We start from the raw sequence: 18,021 nt of genomic DNA, 5'->3' as shown, positions 1-18,021 counted from the left end.
AATTGAAAGTGCCAGTAAGGGGACTATAGGGTGGCAGTGCAGTTGCAACTGGGGGGCAGGGACCTGGGCCCGAGGGTATGAGGGGAGCCATGCAACCAGTGCAGTGACAGTCAGGAGATCAGTAAGGAAGAGGAAGAGAGAAGGCAAAAGCAAATAGGAAAGTCTTGAACAGCTTCCGGAACCTGAGATGGTTCTGTTCCAGTTTAAGAGAGGCAGGGAGGCTGTTCCAGAGGGAGGCACCAGCCGAAGAGAGAGATCTGCCTCCAGCTCTTTGCTTGGAAAATAGATTGACCCTCAAGGAGTTGGAGGTGGAAGAGTGAAGAGCTTGTGTAGGGAGATCCTTCAGAAGAGAAAGCTGGAGATATTTTGGTCCCAGGCCCCAAAAGGACTTGTGTACAATGCATAGGGTCTTGAAGTTGATTCTTGCAGCCACTGGGAGCCAATGGAGAGATTTCAGTGCTGGAGAGATACAATGCCTGGGCTTGAGGCCAAGTACAAGTCTTGCTGTCCTGTTCTGGATGAGTTGGAGAGGATGGAGAGTGGAAGCAGGCATATTTAAAAAGAGGCTGTTACAGTAGTCAAGCCTAGAGAGGATCAGAGCTCTAGAGACAGTGAGCTTCTGTGGGAAGGAGGCTTCTGTGGGAAGGAGAGAAAGGGAAGAATACCTCTGAGGAGTTGAAGTTGGTAGTTTGATTTCTTAGAGATGTCAGAGATGTGAGGAGAGAAGGTGAGAGTGGAGTCAAATATAACCCTGAGGTTCTTAGCTGTAAGGATATTTGGCATGTTACAGCACAAGTAGCATTACAGCACTACTGCACAAGTAGCATTACAGCACTACTGCACAAGTAGCATTTTTTTTTTTGCAGCACCACCACAAGGGTGCGGTGCATTGCTATATGGGTTAGCAGATTAACAAGGAAAGACAGGCTATTCAGTCAAAAAAAACGATTTTAATATATAAGATGCAAAGCTATTTTACAGTTAAAAGCACACGTGTTCATTTAAAAATGCACACTATTTTTCACCTGAAATGCCTATATTGCTAGAGACACATTTGAAAATTAACAGCTAACATATTAACAATTAACCTGACTAATAAAACCTTATTTTAATATAACCCACTAATAAAATGTGTTCTCTACTGCAGAATTAGGCATACTTTGAAAACCATTTAAATGAGTGTGCAGATTTTTCTCTTCTCTGCCTGATTATCCGTGTTGTTGTGCACAGTAACGGCAGGAAGGAGGAAGTCAGATTTGCAACAATTGCAAATGTATAAGCGAAGCTATTGTTGAAAAGTAGGAGGATGAGAGATGATGGATTTCATTGGAACACGTCATAAAGAGGGCTGAGAGGAAAGTTTTAGTGGGCAGTAGCAGGGAAAAAGACAGGCAGACATCTTTCTGCACTACTGGGGAGAAGACCTGGCTGTGGGGGTGTCCTGCTGCAGTCGAGACTGGGGAAAGCTGAAAGAATTACCTTTCCACTGGCAGAGGCAGTCCTATCTGAAAAAGCTGAGAATTCCAGGCAATGACCCCGGCTTGAGAAGGCAAGCGTTCCTTTTTATTGGAGTTACGCCAAGAGAGCCACATTCACAGAGAGAAGAATCTGAACAGATAAGGTAATTACCTAACTGGGGGAGCTGTGTGTGTGCACGAAAGTATGCAGTCAGTTTAGAAAAATGAAAGTCCCGTGCGTGTCTTTATCAAGTGCTAATGTTGCAATTTAAGTTCTGTTCTTCGCCACTATAATTGCAGTGTGTCATTGAAAATGCTTTGATTGTTCCCTTTTATTGCTGTAAAAATGAGATCATGCCTAAATGCAAATTTTATAATACAGAAAATATTTGAAAACAGACGGGTGGTTTATTTTCTATTTACCATTACAATGCCAATGATGTGGGGAGATTTTTAAAAAGTGCAATGGTCATTTTAAGACAGATGTGTGTATGTCAGAATCAGTATGAATAATTGTGAGTGACTGTAGTATAACTTGTTGGAGGTACATGAGCCAACGGGAAGAGAGACTCTCTGAACATAGCTCCCTACCGTATATAAGGTAGTGGAAATTACCACAAGACTACCACATATAGCTCTCTGTCGTAAATAAGTCAGTGAGTTTGCCCATGGTGGCGCACCAACACTATCCCTGGGAATTGTGGTTTCCCTAGAATGCAGGTCTGAGGTCTCTCTAGTGATCACACGAAAAATCTAAGCGAAGATAAGGGATTCTGGACATTGGGGCCACAAATAAAACAAGGGAATTATGCTCACAAAAATACCACCAACCACGTATACCAAATATGCAGGTCTGGGTGCTGAAATAATGCATGTCCATTGTATTATTGTTGCACATGGCCAAATCTGAATACAAAGAGTGATTATTGCTAAGTTATTTCTCGGCGGTAATAAAATACCGTCAGGCCCCAAATCTCCACAAAATACCCTACATATTTATGGTGCGTTGCAGGCCGGGAAAGTGATCATAGAGTACCTACTGGGCGTGGCAAGCGTGTCTCACACTGCCATTTGCACATTAAAGGGAACCCATTTTATAATAGCAGTGTGCCACTAAAAACGAATTTCAGAATGTCACAAAGGGAAACCACATTCTCAGATCTAGTGCAATATTTAGAGGCAAAGTTATTTGCACATGGGAATTGGTCTTCGAACAGTACCTTAGAATGGAGTAACCGCATTCAGGGTGAGGTGCAGAAAGAAAAACTAGACAATATTTTTGCAGAAGGCAGCATAATTCAGGTCTGCCTTACGAGATTATTGAATGCAGCCGATAAAAGTGCAGAGAAAGACTGTTTAATACGTCTATGCGGCAAAATATGGTTTATTTTAAACAAGTCACTGCGAATGCAAGAGAATGATACTCAGCTAATTAACAGGTTAAAGACTGAAATAGATGGGGCAAGTAAAAATCAGGAAATGTTGAGAGCAGAATTGGATGTATGCCAAAAAGACATGCAATTAAAATGCAGAGACTTTGATACTCAGTTATCCAAAAGCAAGAAACAATTTGAAGATAGTGAGCAAGAATTGACACACTTAAAAGCCTTAGTGGATCACATTAGGCAGGATAAAGATGAGGTTGTTTCAGAAATGCAGATTTTACAAAAAGAACATTGTGAAAAAGAAGGTGATCTCCAGAGTGTAGAACAAGAAATGATTAAAATGATTCAAGAAAGAGACAAAAGAAATAAAGAGTTCAATGAATGCCAAATTCAAATGTGTGACATGCAGGAGGCAATTAATAAAATGAGTGATGAAAATAATTATTTGCATGATGAAGCCAACAGACTCCTTAAAAAGTGTAAGGACTTAGAACAGCAAATGTGCATTCCCAGGTCACAGGAGAGGCGGCAGGGTACCACATTCAATGGAGTGGAGGTGAATTCTAGCTCTGCCCAAAGAGCTAGTGCCCCAGTGACTGGGCCGGTGACTGAACTTGGTTGCAGCGCCCTTGGGGGATTTGATACTCCCATTGGGGGCAGCCACCAATCTCATACACCTGAAAACAGGATTGAATCACAAAATAGTGCAATTCCATGCATTGCAACAAGTAGCCCCATAAAAATAATGAAATCCATTAAAGCCCTGATCAAACCATTTAAAAAGGGAGGTGAATGCTGCATTGAGGATCACTTAGAAGCGGTGCATGACATTTTTAAAGCGCTCCAGATACCTAAGGAACAGTACAGACAATATTTTCATTTAACTTTAGATGCCCCGACGGCCAGCATCATAAGGGGATTAAATGAACAGCAGAATATGACATGGCTGGAGTTTGAAAAAGAAATTAGGCGTCATTTTTCTCCTTTTCAGTCATTGCAAGAGGCAAAGAAAGTTGCGTACACTATTACTGCTGGACCTAATACATCACCTCGCCAATTTTTACAAGACTTAAAAAGAGCATTCTCTCGCTTTGATGTATCTTTTGACTCAAATTCCAATGAGTTTAAAACCGCATACTTCTATGGGCTACAGAAAGACATCATATCCCAATTGGTCCGTGAATTTGACCGTGACAAGTCCCTTGAATGGATTGTACATCAAAGCACCAAGCTATATGAGGTACTCTATTGTCAGGGTAGAGAAAGTGATAAAATGAAAGATACTAGGCCTAAATCTAAAGAACCCTCAGCCACAGTAATGGAAATCAGGTCAGCCAAAATGTCCCTTGAGTCTGCTCAAAGCCAAGGTAAAAATAATGTGACACCTGAACAAAGGGGTAATCAACAAAGATCGCCATTGCCTGTACCAATGTTCCAATCACATGATCCTAGTAATAGAGAGAGCTACATCAGCCCTAGATATTTAGGAGATAGACCCCGGGTAAGATACCGGTCTGATATGGCAGGTATGAACAATAACCAGAGACAAAATCAAGATCAAAGAAATGATGGTCCCTACCAGTCATTGGGGACACAGAGCAGATTTGATCCCAGCACCATGATATATGGTAATCAGGATAGGCCCCGATATGTGGATCGATTTACTGATAATGGAAATCAATATAGGGGCCAGTACCCACAATCTGAGAGACAGGACATGAGGCAAAACGTGAACTACAGTCCACGCCAGTACAATGATTCCCCACCAGGGGACTATAATCAAAGGATGGGTGCAAACCGCTCCCCTCCACAAATGAATCAAGAATTCAGAAACCATCCCAACCGGTATCAATCACCTGAGAGGTATCAGAATAGATCCAATCAGGGGGAAAACAACCAATATCGACCTAGGCCACAGAAAGAGGATCCTAGAGAGGTGGAAAGGTTCCAATGCCTTGAGGCCCAAGTGAAAATGTTAGCTGAGCAAATAGGAAAGCTCTATACAGCGCAAAAACAACCTTCCAAAGAGGGGGCTGATGGCCATAGCAATGACCGGGGGGCTTCCGAAAAGTGACTAAGTACTCATGATAACTGCAGTGCCAAAATGACAGATTGCTCTGATATAACTTTGCATAACGACTCTGAGATGACTAATGGATTAAAAATGAAAGTACCAGTAAATGAAATTGTGACAGAAAGTGCAAATACTTCTAAAAAAGAGGTACGGTTTAACTTAGAGCTAAATAAAACAGTAAAGATTTGCACAAATGAAAAAGAAACATTAGGAATTCCAAAAGAACAAAGGGACAGATTTAAGAAAAATGACTCATGCATGGGGAATACCAGTGAACAGGGAGTAAATGGGGATGCCATAGCTCCTTCCCTGGGCAAGCAAAACAATTACCAAACACAGACAGAAAAAGGAAATACTCACAAGGAGGGTACAAGTCAATCACCTGAAAAATTCTTTGAGCCACATATTTTTGAAGAGGCTGAAAGGGCTGGTATTACACTAAATGATCACAAATGCACAGAATTAAAAAATGACAAATTGCTGAATGATGTTGTGACACATGTTCAGTTGGAAGGTTGTAATGTGGTCTCTGATGTTACCCAGATGGATGGGCGAACGGTGGCCACACTCCAAAAAACCTCTGAACATGGAGAAATGAATAAAATATCTCGCACAGAAATGGGTAAAAAGGAGGGAAAAATGTCTTTTCATTTACCAATGTGCTTAGCCAAAAGTGAAAAAGGCCTGAGAAAGGTGAGCCCTGAAATCAGTAAGAATTCACATTTCTTATGTGTATTAGAGGAAGTTGAGGACAGATATTATGCACCCATCACTGTAGAAGAAAAATGCCACACCTTTGCTATGATTGACACTGGCGCACAGGCCACAATTATGTCCAAGGAGCTGGTAAAGAGTATCAATGAAGGGAGGCCTCCACAGAGTCAGATCACAGTGAAGGCAAATCAAGGCCCAGTGCATAACTTTAATGGGGAGGAGGTGCCCATCATAGGTGTAACTGAGGTTGACATAAAAATAGGAAAGCACAGAATGAAACAAGAGGTATTGATCACATCTATTTGTGAAATTCCATTTCTGATGGGGACAGATTGCCTGAAAAGATTGTCTCCTCTCATAGATGGGGTGAATGGAGTGCTGTGGTCCTTAACCAAAAAACCATTGAGGCCTAAGAAACTAAAATCACAAAACAGCAATATAAAAGAATGTCACACCGTGGCCAAAACAAAGGATGCTGTGGAGGTATATCTACAGAATAGCTGCATACCTAGTGTCACTGTTATATTAAGGTGTCAAGACAAAGATCAGAGCGACAATGAAAAACTACCTGTACAAATATACTTGGACCCAAGGAAAGATTGGCAGACTGCCATAGACGAACACACATTACGTTTCTATTTAAAAGAGAATACATGCAAACAGAATATTGTTCCTAAAACAGATTCAGAAAAACACATTACCACTCTGGCAGAGATACACATGGAAGATGAGCAACCATGGGTTCACGCTGGTATAAATGATTATCTTAAAACAATAAAAGCCACTTTAGCGCTTGAACATGAAAGGAGTTTCATTAATGAGAAATTGTTGCAAAAAATTATGGAGAGGGAAGAAATCCCGAAATTTAGGATTAAAAACCAATATGTTTCTGGGTTGGACAGTCCAAACTTTGAAAACCGAATTACAGGCAGATGCATGCTTAAAATTAGCATTGGGCAGAAAGCAATTTACCATAATGTATGGATAGTGAGTGGAGCACAAAATGAATTTTACATGGGCAATGACATCATGCACAGAATGTGTATGGTGTTAGATTTCCTTAATCAAAAAATATGGTCGCGCCTAGGTGGGCCGGCGCCTGAATTTGAAGACAAAAGAAGGGCTTATCATTGTGCACAACTAGTTCCTTATGCAGTCGAATTACAGATGAGGAAAAATACTATTATTCCTGCATTTACAAAACAGTTTGCAATAACACTGAAATGCAAAAATGGACAGCAGATGAAAGGCTCTGATGCATTTGTATGCCTGAATGAATCCATAAAACAGCAAGGCCTGGATTATGAATACATTCCATTGGTAGACATTGGTGAGGGATCTGTAAAAATCATGGTGAATAATAAAGGTTGTCAGGATATTCATTTAGAGGAAAACTCCCCATTAGGAATGGCCATACAAAAATCACATTATACGGCAGATTTAAATAACATGGTGATTGGGAATATTCCTGAAAAATATGTAGATGCCAAGGGCGAGTTGCCAGAACACCTGGACTCTCAGCCCAAAGGAATGTTTAAAATTCATTCTGTGTATCCTTATGATTCAAATGAGACAGTGTGCTGCCATCAAGAGGATTGCATAATATTTAATTTAAATGAAAATGAAACAGGAAATCAGCCCATTGAAGTGGAAGCTGATATGCCAAAATATTTGAAAGTGGCAGCTCTACAAAAAGACACAGCCACACAGTTAGAGGAAAGCGCTGAGATTCCTTTACCAGAAGAGTTTCCAGAATTTTCCAGAATGGTAGAAGAGCAGATCTCCTTAGCGGATGCATGTAACAGCGATGAGGATCGACGCACTCTGAGGGAAATATTTATGGAGTTCAAGGATGTATTTGCAAAAGATGCTTATGATTGTGGTTTAACTGATTTACATGTGGCCACACTACCAGAAGGTTGTAGCAGAAATCCAGTGTTTGTACGCCAGTATAGACTACCGCTGGCATGTTTAGAATCATTGGCAGAGATTATTAAAAATTTGGAATCACGGGGAATAATTAGGCCCATTCATAGCACATCCAATACGCCTATTTTAGGTGTGTTAAAGCCAAATGGTCAATGGCGGCTGTGTGCAGACTTAAGAGAGTTAAATAAAAGAGTACCAGTATCTAGATGGCCACTACCATTCATTGATCAGGGCCTAGCTCAGATACATGGTTCAAATGTATTTACCACGTTAGATCTCACATCTGGATATTGGTGTGTGCCATTGGCAGAGGAGATACAACACCTATTTTCCTTTACATTTGACAGGACTCAATATGCCTGGCTTAGAGCTCCGTTCGGGTACATCAATAGTGGGAGTGAATTTGGCATATTTTTGAGAAAGGCCATGCCGGATGCAGCGGAAAGAGGGACAATAGTTTATGTGGATGATGTCTTGATAAAAAATGAAAACCTTAAAAACCATTTTGATGAAATAAGACATGTGCTTGGCCAATTGCAGAAAGCAGGCGCCAAAGTATCTTTGCAAAAAGCACAATGGTGCAAGAAAAAAGTGAACTTTCTAGGGCATGAAGTGACTGAACATGGGCTAAATCCACAAAGGAAGAAAATAGAGGCCATACAAAGATTAAAAGATCCTAAAAATGTGAAAGGAGTAAAAAGTTTATTAGGGATGACAGGCTATAACAGAAAGTTCATTGAGAATTATGCAGAAATCACTCAACCATTGACTAAACTGCTTAAACTAAATACTCCCTGGAGATGGGAAAGAGAGCAATCTGATGCAGTGGCTAGATTGAAGGAATGTCTTGTAAAGGCACCATGTTTAGCATACCCCATAAAGGATAGGGATTTCTTTATAGAAATAGGCTTTTCTGAACATTGTATGTCAGCAGTGTTATCACAAAAACACGATTTGAATCACAAAACCATTGCATATGCAAGTAAGGCATTTTCCCAAGTTGAAATGAAATTTAATGAATGTGAGAAGGCCCTATTAACCACTGTGTGGGCGCTACAACATTTTCGCCCCATTGTTCAGGGAGAAAAGGTGATTATTGAAACAAATCATCAACCTTTGCAATTTTTAGAAAGTAAAAGAATTAGATCAGGCAATCTAGCGCAATCCAGAATCACTTCATGGACGCTGGCATTACAAGGTTTTCCCGTAGAAGTAAGATATGGACAAAATAAAAAGAGCCCAATTGCTCAAGGGTTAGCTGACTTACATGACTGTGCAGCTGAACAAATAACAAATGAAATGGATGTGGAAGCTAGTTTACAGGAATTTGAACAATCACCACACAAAGCTTTTGATGAAAAAACATGCAAGGATTTGCCAACTGTATACGTGGATGGTTGTGCTTTTCACATTGAAAATGACAGTAATAAACAATTAGTGGCAGGAATAGGAAATGTCTGGTTGAAATGTGAAGGCGTTCCTAGTATAGGGATGAGGATTGGAGATAGGAGCAGTCAGGTGGCGGAATTGGCAGCCATCTATAAAGCAATTGCTACTGCAGTTGATAAAAAGTTCAGTGAAATTGTCCTGGTGACTGATTCTGACTATGCACGGAATAGCTTTGTGGAGTATTTGCCTGGTTGGAAAGCAAGAGGCATGGTTACATACAACAAAAAGCCACTTAAACATGGAAAAATGATACAAGCCATAGACAAATTGGTGTCAGAAAATAATTTAACAATATACTGGAGAAAAATTCGTGGGCATTTAAAAACACCAGGAGAGGATAAGGAGGGAAATGATAAGGCAGACCATCTGGCTAAGATTGGGGCTGTGATGGGAGAATTGCTACCTATTGATTATTTAATGGGTGAAATACAAATTGATGCAGTCACACGGTCTAAAGCACCAAAGGAGGTAGATCAACCGGTGGTGCAGTGGAGTCATGACACGCCAGACCAAGATTTGATTGAGGCACAAAAGAATGATCAAATTTTGGGAATCTATTATAATCATTTGATGGATCCTGAACAAAATCCTTTAACAGAAAATGATTGTATGGGAAAAGAAGAGTTGAGGGTGCTATTAAAGAACAAAAAACGAATTAGATTACAGGATGGACTCATGATTAGAGAGTCCATAACAGGGCAAATACAGTGGGTAGTACCCCTTTCATTCAGAGGACTAATGCTACACCATGCACATGATGCCATAACTGCAGGCCATAGAGGTTCACAAAAGACATTAGAAATACTAAAAGATTATGCTTACTGGCCACATATGTCCCAAGATGTGGAATTATATACTAGAGGATGTCTAGTATGCGCCCAATTTAAACCTGCTTCACCAATGCATAGAGCACCATTGATGAAAAGAGGCCTAACTCTCCCATGGTCAGATTTGCAAATAGACTATGTAGGTCCTTTAAAAAGGTCGAGCAGGGGACACCGCTATATTCTGAGTGTGGTATGTTTGATGTCAAAATGGATTGAGTGCATTCCCGCACCAGATTGTAGTGCGCAAACAGCAGCCACATTGCTGGTGAACCATGTGTTCTCAAGGTTTGGGTTGCCACAAAGAATTGAGTCAGACAGAGGAAGTCATTTCACAAGTACTCTAATGAGCAAGGTATGGCAAATACTAGGTGTGAAAAGGAAACTACATATCGCATATCGGGCGGCGTCTTCAGGTACAGTTGAAAGAAGCAATAGGTCTGTTGTGGACATTTTAAAGAAATTTGTGGCAGAAGCAGGTTCCAGCTGGGATTTGCGTTTACCATTGGTTTTGATGGCAATCAGGTCGACTCCTGCCAAAGCATCAGGTGTTAGCCCCCATGAGGTCTTAACAGGTAGGAAAATGGTGTTACCACAACACCTACTATACAGAACACATGAGCAAACTCTAGTGAGTGCATCCACAGTTCATGAATATATTGATGAACTGAGGAGGCATTTGCAACATGCATTTGCTTTTGTGCAGAGAAATCTGGAAAGAGCTGCTGACAGTGCTAAGTCATATTATGACAAAAAGACATCAGTAAAGGAATACAATGTAGGGGATCAGGTGTACAAGTTTCATTTTGGAAAAAGTAAACAGAAAAATTCTAAATTTCTGGCAGCCTGGCAGGGGCCATTTCAAATTATAGATAAAGTCTCTCCTGTAGTGTATAAAATTTTGAAAAATGAAGGTGAAACAGCAATAGAGCAGTTTGTCCATGTAAATCAAATCAAACCATGCCATCCCAGACATGAGATCAGGCAGCTTGAGCATGTGGAAACGGATAGAGTCCATTGAGAAAATAAATGGGTGTAATCAGGAGGCAGTGACAAAGAAGTTAAAAAAATAGTTGATTGTTATGATGGCACATAAACACTGTAATATATGTGAAAATATATAATATAAATAAATAAATAAATAAATATATAATATAAATAAATAAATAAATAAATGCACATATAACGGAAGCTCGTGGTTGGTGTACAGAGAGAAAGTGTATTAAATATTGAATGCTGTTTTATATGTGTTTGTTTTCTTTTAACTTGTGTTTAATTTCAGAAAAAAGAAAAAAAAAAAAAGAAGTATTTTTACCAAGCATGTTTTATTTTTGGCAAAAAGGTGGAAATTAGTATTGTGCTATGTACTTAATCTGTTTATTTTCTATTTTGATTTAGACAATTAACATTATTTGATCGGAGGTTCCGGGATCAGAGGCCACGGGAGACGATGGAGTCCTGGAGTCCCCTGGATGAAGACCAAAAGATGCCTGCCTCCAGGTGGAGGTGAAGACAAAATAACCGGAATACCAAAAGAGATGAATACTGTGGATTCAAGATTGCCAAGATGAAAGAGTACTCGAATGAACCGAATAACATCGCTGGTCGGGACATACCAAAAGAGACAAAGCAAAAGTTCCGGCATATGAAGTTCTACGTATTTATTATTTTAATTATTTATTTTAACTTGTTATATTACTTATTTGTTTTAGTTAGTTGTTTTATTTCATTGTTTTTAATTGACTTGGAAAATTTAAACTTAAAGTAATGCCACTTCCACTGAGAAGGCAAATGTGGAACATTTTATGAACTGATGGACTCAGATGAAATGTTAATTGCAAATTTTCATTGATGCACATGAATATTCATTTTGTTGGATTGCTATATTGTAAAAATAAAAATAGAACAAGTTGTTTTTAGGAATTGGCTTGGATTATAGCCAAGTTCTAAAAACAAAAGGAGGGTATATGTAAGGATATTTGGCATGTTACAGCACAAGTAGCATTACAGCACTACTGCACAAGTAGCATTACAGCACTACTGCACAAGTAGCATTTTTTTTTTTGCAGCACCACCACAAGGGTGCGGTGCATTGCTATATGGGTTAGCAGATTAACAAGGAAAGACAGGCTATTCAGTCAAAAAAAACGATTTTAATATATAAGATGCAAAGCTATTTTACAGTTAAAAGCACACGTGTTCATTTAAAAATGCACACTATTTTTCACCTGAAATGCCTATATTGCTAGAGACACATTTGAAAATTAACAGCTAACATATTAACAATTAACCTGACTAATAAAACCTTATTTTAATATAACCCACTAATAAAATGTGTTCTCTACTGCAGAATTAGGCATACTTTGAAAACCATTTAAATGAGTGTGCAGATTTTTCTCTTCTCTGCCTGATTATCCGTGTTGTTGTGCACAGTAACGGCAGGAAGGAGGAAGTCAGATTTGCAACAATTGCAAATGTATAAGCGAAGCTATTGTTGAAAAGTAGGAGGATGAGAGATGATGGATTTCATTGGAACACGTCATAAAGAGGGCTGAGAGGAAAGTTTTAGTGGGCAGTAGCAGGGAAAAAGACAGGCAGACATCTTTCTGCACTACTGGGGAGAAGACCTGGCTGTGGGGGTGTCCTGCTGCAGTCGAGACTGGGGAAAGCTGAAAGAATTACCTTTCCACTGGCAGAGGCAGTCCTATCTGAAAAAGCTGAGAATTCCAGGCAATGACCCCGGCTTGAGAAGGCAAGCGTTCCTTTTTATTGGAGTTACGCCAAGAGAGCCACATTCACAGAGAGAAGAATCTGAACAGATAAGGTAATTACCTAACTGGGGGAGCTGTGTGTGTGCACGAAAGTATGCAGTCAGTTTAGAAAAATGAAAGTCCCGTGCGTGTCTTTATCAAGTGCTAATGTTGCAATTTAAGTTCTGTTCTTCGCCACTATAATTGCAGTGTGTCATTGAAAATGCTTTGATTGTTCCCTTTTATTGCTGTAAAAATGAGATCATGCCTAAATGCAAATTTTATAATACAGAAAATATTTGAAAACAGACGGGTGGTTTATTTTCTATTTACCATTACAATGCCAATGATGTGGGGAGATTTTTAAAAAGTGCAATGGTCATTTTAAGACAGATGTGTGTATGTCAGAATCAGTATGAATAATTGTGAGTGACTGTAGTATAACTTGTTGGAGGTACATGAGCCAACGGGAAGAGAGACTCTCTGAACATAGCTCCCTACCGTATATAAGGTAGTGGAAATTACCACAAGACTACCACATATAGCTCTCTGTCGTAAATAAGTCAGTGAGTTTGCCCATGGTGGCGCACCAACACTATCCCTGGGAATTGTGGTTTCCCTAGAATGCAGGTCTGAGGTCTCTCTAGTGATCACACGAAAAATCTAAGCGAAGATAAGGGATTCTGGACATTGGGGCCACAAATAAAACAAGGGAATTATGCTCACAAAAATACCACCAACCACGTATACCAAATATGCAGGTCTGGGTGCTGAAATAATGCATGTCCATTGTATTATTGTTGCACATGGCCAAATCTGAATACAAAGAGTGATTATTGCTAAGTTATTTCTCGGCGGTAATAAAATACCGTCAGGCCCCAAATCTCCACAAAATACCCTACAAGCCTCACATGTGGGAGCAGGAAGAGGGTCAAGGGAGGCCGGCCAGAGAGTGCAGGGAAAGAGAGGTGTAGGTGCACCGATGAGGAGGATCTTCGTCTTAGCGGCGTTCATGCAGAGAACATTGGCAGCGCACCATTCCTGGATTGCAGACGGACAGTCAGGATTGAGAGAAGGAGAGGAGGTGGCAGAGGAGAGCCTAAAAACAAGCTGGGTGTTGTCCGCTTAGCATTGAAGTTGAAGCACAGTGCAGTGATGCGGTGGGTGAGTGGTGACAAGTATTGGTGGAACAACCAGGGAGAGAGGTTAGACCCCTGGGGAACACTGCAGGTAAAGAGAGAGATAGAGGGGTGGAAGGACCCTAGTTGGACCTGGGAGGGTCAGCCACAGAGGAAAGAGGTCAGCCAGGCCAGAGCCTGATCAGTGATACCAAGGTTATCACGGAGCCGTTTGAGCTGGATGGCATGGTTGACCGTGTCAAAGGCAGAGGAGAGATCAAGAAGGATGAGGACAGAGAGGAGATTAGAATCAAGGTTAGAGAGCAGGTCTTCAAAGATGTTCAGGAGAGTGGTTTCCATGCTTCTGGATGGACTGAAGCAAGACTGATGGTCGTGGAGGCAACCAACAGATTCAGTGTGAAGCTTAATCTGGGAGATGTCCAGCTTTTCAAGCAGTTTGCCCATAAAAGGAGTGATAGAGATCGGGCAATAGTTAACCGCTAGGTGGGTGTCAGCTGAGGGTTTCTTGAGAAGAGCGTGCACAAGAGAGTGCTTAAGGATGAGGGGGAAGGTCCCAGCGGCGAAAGAGTGGTTGTAGAAGTCGCCAAAGCAGGGGCGAGGGTGTCGATGCAGTCCTTGATGGTTTTGGAAGAAAAGGGAAGTAGATGTTTTCATGAGGTTTCCATAGATCGGACTTGTCTAGCAACCTCCTCAATTGAGAAGAGAGCAAAAGCAGAGAAGGGAGTGGGGATGGGAGTGGGAGTGAAATAAGAACATTCAAAGGAAATATAAAGAAAATCAGCTGACAATGATGGTGCTTTTGTGGTTGTGGACACACAGGAATACGAAAAGGAAGAATACAGACAACTTCTTGATGTAAATTGTTAACTGGAACTTAGTGTCAACCCTATGATGGAGTACAAAAACCTCTATAATAAATAGTCAAGTTTATGCCAAGCAGCACTGAGGAACACCTCCAACATCTGATACCAAGCAATCCAACTCCTGGGACCTTTTCTCCTCAATGGAAGATGCTTTCTATAAAAGACCAAATTGGCTATGGTAAAAAAAACTGCAAACCTTTTCATAGTGCATCTCGAACAGGAGTTCTTACAACAATCCCTGAAACCACTAACATACCTGTGCTACATTGAAAACATTTTCTTAATTTGCACAGAAGGTGAAGACTCTCTTAAACAATTCCATGAAACACTAACAGGCCGATTCATGGAATTAATTTGCGCTGAAATTTTCGGCGCAAGTGTGCGAAAACGTGCGAAAGCGTGCAAATCGCAGTGCCAGTGCGAAAATCGCAGCGAAACCCGAGCACAGCGATTCATGGAAGTCCGTGCGCGAGTAAATCCCAGGATGTGTGCAAAAATTCTGTGTGGCGCACGCTGGCGCACACGTCTCCAAACAGCGTGCGCTACGCGCACAGCGAAATCGCACATAGCGCGGCGCACACGACAAAAGTAGGAGGAACAGGGGGCGTGACACACGGAATGAGGAACAACGTGTGAAAATGTGGGCGTCACGGGGGAAGTACAGGAGGCAAATGCACGGAACGCCCACACGCATGTTCAAAACACGTATTCATGGAATCGAACGGGGCTAACGCGTGCACCAAAAAAGACGCGCTAATCCGGAAACACGTACGCCAGCAGGAAGCAGGCGTACGTGGACCAGCGCAGCATAAAAGTGCGCGCAAAAAACAAACAAGCTCAGACGCCAGGATGAATATACCGTTCCTAGCAGCAGTGGTCGTGGGATACCGCAGGAGGAGGAGGAGGATAGTCAGGCCCGGAATTTTCACACCCAGAACTAGCCTTTTTGGGATGTCTGATGACCAGGTGTATGGGAGTTACAGGTTTCCACCTCACATAATACTCGACCTGGTGAGTGGGAGGATGACCTCATATCACCCACCCTGTGCTCCCAAGCACTCAGCCCCCTGGAGAAGGTTCTCAATGTACTGCACTTCTTGGCCACTGGATCATTTCAGCGGACAAGTGCTATAGTGGGGGGGGTGTCACAGGCCACGCAGTCACGCTGCCTACTCCAGGTCTTGGCCATCATGACTGCACGCTCATCAGTCCGCAGGCACATATACCTGCCCAGAACACCTGCAGAAAGGCAGGTTGCCATGTAGGATTTCTAAGGGGTGGCACAATTCCCCAAAGTCCTAGGTGTCATTGATTGCACCCATGTGGCTCTACGACCCCCCAGGGCATGAGAGCACATCTATAGAAACCGCAAGCACTGGCATTCCATCAACGTCCAGGTAGTATGTGATGCCAAGGGAATCATCACCTCAGTATATGCCAACTATCCAGGGTCCACCCACGACAGTTTTATTTACAGAATGTCAACCCTAAACCGGGACCTAGAAGCTGGGCGGCATGGCGATACATGGCTGCTCGGTGAGTATAAATGCCACAGCACAGGCATGCATGTCACATACTGAGTAATGTCACAACCCCACTAATGATACCCTTCACCACCTCCCCAGGGGACAATGCCTACCCTCTGAGCACCCACATGATGACGCCAATTCGGAACCCCACCACGCCACCTGAGGTAAGATACAACACAGCCCACATTGCAACCCGGGGAATAGTGGAGCGCACATTCGGAGTGCTCAAGTCACGCTTTCGCTCCCTTGACCGTTCTGGCAGGCAGCTGTTATACGCTCCCCCAGTAGTGTGCAGGATCATAGTGGCAGCATGTGTCCTGCACAACGTTGCAACATGCTGGGGCCTGCCGGTGGACATGGTGGTGCCCCCACATCCCCAACCACATGCACGCCCGCTGCGCATGGGAGGGGAAAGGGCACAGGGTGAGGCAGCCCATACGCAGCTGGTGGCTAATTACTTCACCTAAAATCACACCCCTGTGGAGTGCACACAGCCCTGGCACATACCAGCTGACAATCAATGATGATGACATATGGGACAGTCAACTGTCACAACCATACCAGCCTGAGATTGGTCACCTGGAAGTGTTACATTGTGTGCATCCCTACCTACACAAACACCACCAATAAATGCTGTGTCATCAAAAGACACACTTCTATGCTGCTAAATTCATTACCCCCTTGCAAAAAACAACATGACAACAGTGCCATGTCACCCAACCCCTCCCCAGTACCGCCACCCAACACACCATGCCATGTCATGCTATGTGAGAGCAAACAAAGCAATCCCCAAAACCTGACACAAGTGTCACAAAGTACAGTGTCCCTAATGGAAACTGGCCACACACAATATGCTCCCAGTAATGTAGAACTAACAACACACATGACCAAATACTTACCAACAATACAATGCAGCTACACAACCTCAAACATAGCAAAAATACGACAGTACTAAGTTAAAGTAGTGGTAGTCTTACAACCTGATTATGCCAGCACATCGACCCCTTCCAACTGTACAGTGTTGCTGCCACGCACATGTGTAAGTGCACTGCTTACAACATGAACTCCATCTCCAAAGTAGACGGCCTTGTGAAGACATGAGGAATGAACCTGCAAATTAGGAGGAAGACATGGATGCACAAGCACATATCAATACACCATGCAGTGTACAATACAACAACAATATCAACTAGGAATGTATACACAGTATTGACTACAGACTGCCCACACAGCTCATGGGAGTCCAACGTCACTGTGTAATTCACTGTCACTTGGGCAAAGCACTGGTATGGTCCTCCATGGCAGCAAGCATGCGGGTGTGGAAGGTCTCGTTCTGGAGGATTATAGTGCGGATATCCCCATGCAGCACCTGACGTGATGCCCGGATCTCCTCCCGAGTTGCCTGCATCTCAGCTGAGAGCGAACGTGTGAGCCGCTCCAGCTGCTGTTCTGTCCTCAAGTTAGTGGAAGCCTCAAGGTCAACAAGAGTCTCCCTGAGGTGATGGAGTTCTACTCTCAGGGCTTCCCTGTGGCCCTGGGACTCTAGTGATATCGATTGGCGTAGAGTCTCCAGTGCCGCCCGTCCATCCCTGTTGGACGCCAACATGTCTTCCCTGTGTGATTGGCAAATGGAGTCTGTTGCTTGCTGTAGTTGCTCCATCTGCCTTTCAGGGGGGACAATGGAAGTGGCCACCCTCTCCATTGCTTGAGCCATCATCTCAACTGATGCTGCCTGTTGGGTTGCCATACCATACATGGATTGTTCCCATACGGTATTACCTGGTGGCGTACGGCCACCGCGTCGGCGGGCACCACACCTGTTTGGGGCAAGGCGATCTGCGCCTTGCTGTGCCGGCACTGCCTGAGGCTGTAGGACTGCATTCCCCCTTTGATCTGCTGGCACAGGAG

General features: G+C 42.6%; 1 protein-coding gene and 1 long non-coding RNA gene across 2 annotated transcripts in view; one reads left to right on the top strand and one right to left on the bottom strand.

The window, feature by feature from the left end:
- Positions 1–18,021, bottom strand: part of CALN1 (calneuron 1) — a 2,795,902-nt gene that overhangs the window by 1,804,310 nt on the left and 973,571 nt on the right. The gene's annotated exons all lie outside the window — the stretch shown is intronic.
- LOC138488123 (uncharacterized) lies at positions 796–12,890 on the top strand. The gene is made up of 2 exons (XR_011274590.1): positions 796–1,621; positions 11,231–12,890. It is a non-coding gene; the product is annotated as an uncharacterized lncRNA (long non-coding RNA).

This window comes from Ambystoma mexicanum, chromosome 9 (assembly GCF_040938575.1).
Source record: "Ambystoma mexicanum isolate Mex_15411 chromosome 9, UKY_AmexF1_1, whole genome shotgun sequence".
NCBI lineage: Eukaryota > Metazoa > Chordata > Amphibia > Caudata > Ambystomatidae > Ambystoma > Ambystoma mexicanum.
Note: the sequence above shows the minus strand (reverse complement) of the source record. Positions and strands in the feature narration are given on the sequence as shown.